The following is a 3162-nucleotide window of genomic DNA, read 5'->3' as shown; positions in this document are numbered from 1 at the left end:
TAAAAACAAGCGGACTGCAGGCGAGCCGCAGCCGTTCCCAGCGCCGCCACTTCCGGACATCCTTTGACATTGTCACGGGGTAAGACAAGGTTGCCTTCTATCCCCCTTACTCTTTATTGTCACGATCGACTATGTCATGTGGAAGACAATGAATAAACCTGACTTTGGAATACCGTGGAGAACAGGAAGACGCCTCACAGACCTAAATTTTGCCGATGACATTGCACTACTAGCAGAATCGAGACACACCCTTCCAGAGAGAACAACCGCTGTGGAGGAGGAAGGGTTTCGGACGGAAACATTGCCCATTTCCTTCGCTCCATAGTTGCTGCTGCACCCGGTGATTTGCTCCAGCATTTTTGTGTACCTGTGGAGGAGGAGGCAGGCGACGTTTCGGGTGGATACACTTCTTCCCACCTTGGAGATTTGTTTGCATAAAAGCATATTATTCTGTTTTTGGTTTTATAATCAGGGGAGAGCGCGAACGCAGTCCCCCACTACCACAAATTTTGCAGTCGAGTATCCCGCATTTGGGGACATCGCAGGCGTCAGCACACCCGAAGTGCAATGGGATAGCCTCGTCCTGGGAGAACCTCCTTTTTGATCAAGGTGTCTCCCCTGCCAGGTAAGTATGCTAGAAACTCGTCGCTCACACACTCCCAACCACTTCCACTACACCTTAATGTCATGGCGAGGTACAATTGTATTATCTTTTTTATTGTTTTATTATTACGGCCTGTCTAGACGACGAGCGATTTCCATATATTTCATTTTGTCCTTCATGTATTTGCATACTTTCATGCTTATTTTTCGCTCTTCTTATTTGCATATTTTCCTTAAAAGGAAGCAGCGCTTGCCGAGCGCCAACCTGTAATTACTAGACCTCGCCGCTGGGTGTCAGGTTGCTACAGACACAGCTTTTCATTCACCAACGTGGCTGCGATTCTGTGACAATCACCAACCTGATTGAGATTTTTGAAGAGGTGACCAAGGGGACTGATGAAGGCAGATTAGTTTAGAGATACAGCGTGGAAACAGGTCCCTCGGCCCATTGAGAACGTGCCGAACAATGATCACCACTGTACATGAGCCCTATCCTACACACCATCCTACACACCATCCTACACATGAGCCTACACATTATCCGACACATGATCCTACACAGGAGCCGACACACCATCCGACACACCAGCCGACACACTGAGACCATCATACACACCATCCTACACATTATCCTACACAGTATCCTACACAGTATCCTACACATATCCAACACATATCCTACACACCATCCTACACATTATCCTACACATTATCCTACACATTATCCTACACATTATCCTACACATATCCTACACACCATCCTACACACCATCCTACACATTATCCTACACACTAACCTACACATTATCCTACACATATCCTACACACTATTCTACACACTATCATACACACCATCCTACACACTATCCTACACATTATCCTACACATTATCCTACACACTATCCTACACATTATCCTACACACTATCCTACACGTTATCCTACACATTATCCTACACACTATCCCACACATTATCCTACACACTATCCTACACATTATCCTACACACTATCCTACACATTATCCTACACACTATCCTACACATTATCCTACACACTATCCTACACGTTATCCTACACACTATCCTACACATTATCCTACACACTATCCTACACACTATCCTACACATTATCCTACACACTAAGGGCTATTTACAGAAGCTGATTAACCAACAAACCCGCACATCTTTGGAATGTGGGAGGAAACCGGAGCACCCAGAGAAAACCCATATGGTCACAGGGAGAACACGCAAACTCCACGCAGATAGCACCCGTAGTGACAGAACCCATACAGTGAGAACCCAGGTATCTAACACTTAAGGCAGCGGGTCAGGCAGCATCTCTGGAGAGAAGGAATGGATGAAAAAGGGTCTCGACCCGAAATGTCACCCATTCCTTCTCTCCAGAGATGTTGCCTGACCCACTGAGTTACTCCAGCATTCTGTGTCTACCTTCAATTTAAACCAGCATCTGCAGTTCTTTCCTTCACTGTAAGGCAGCAACTCTACCACTACGCCACTGTGCCACACTATGAAATGTGGTCTATGGGGACTTTAGCAAGGCCTTGGACAAAGTACTGCAGGTAAGGCTACTCTGGAAGGTTACATCACATTGGAGCCAAGGTGAGCTTGCTAATTGGATGCACAATTTGCTCAGAGACAGAGGGTGGTGGTGGGTTGTCTTTCAGACTAGAGTCTTGCAACAAGTGATGAGGCAAGGTGCTGCGCCCACTGTTCCTCATACATTTATTCAGGAGTATGGGAGAAAACTGAAGCACCGGGAGAAAACCCACGGTCACAAGGACAGGGAGAACGTGCAAACTCCGCACAGACAGCACCTGAGGCCGCTACAATTAGGATATCTATATAATTAAAAGTTTCATCTTGACCACTTCCTGTCTGTGCTGTATATTGATTTTAGAAAAACGCTACCCTGTATCACTGTGTCTTTTGGCCATCTTACTCACAGTCCTCCTCCGCTGAGCCAGCCCCAAGGATTTTTCCCATCGATTAAAAATAAAAAAGTTATGAGTGTTTAAAAAACCTTGAGTTCAGCTGTTTGGTACTCTCGCGTCTCAATCACCGCGATGAAGGTGACGCACTTCAGGGGGGGGCAGGACTATAAAACCCCGGATGCCTGGACGTGAGTCAGTCAATCTGCAAGATCGCTAGGGAGAGGCCACAACTGTCATTCTAATCTGTGAATCAACTGAACTGTGAGTCTGCAATGTACTTTCAATAAATGATTTGTTAACCCTTAATGACAATGCCATGAGTTGTTTGGCCTGCTGCCCTGCCTGTGCTTGAAAGTACAGTGCTTAATTGGAAATGAAAATGAAATGACAATGCCATGAGCTGTTTGGCCTGCTGTCCTGCCAGTACTTGAAACTGCAATGTTTAAGAAGGAACTGCAGATGCTGGAAAATCGAAGGTAGACAAAAATGCTGGAGAAACTCATCGTAGGTAGTCTGGTATGGTAGAAAGGCCTTCTTCCTCCCCCCCCCCCCCCCCCCCCCCCCACCCTCACATCAATCTGAAGAAGGGTTTCGGCCCGAAACGTTG

The 3162-nt window shown here is 46.4% G+C and overlaps 1 non-coding gene across 1 annotated transcript; it reads right to left on the bottom strand.

Annotated features, from left to right (window-relative positions):
* Nucleotides 1-469: 469 nt before the first annotated feature.
* Nucleotides 470-633, bottom strand: LOC116967523. The gene has a single exon (XR_004410242.1). It is a non-coding gene; the product is annotated as a U1 spliceosomal RNA (small nuclear RNA).
* Between the last annotated feature and the right edge of the window lie 2529 nt (nucleotides 634-3162).

Source organism: Amblyraja radiata, chromosome 39 (genome assembly GCF_010909765.2).
Source record: "Amblyraja radiata isolate CabotCenter1 chromosome 39, sAmbRad1.1.pri, whole genome shotgun sequence".
Taxonomy (NCBI): Eukaryota; Metazoa; Chordata; class Chondrichthyes; order Rajiformes; family Rajidae; genus Amblyraja; species Amblyraja radiata.
The sequence above is the reverse complement of the archived record's forward strand: the minus strand, read 5'-3'. Positions and strand labels throughout refer to the sequence as shown.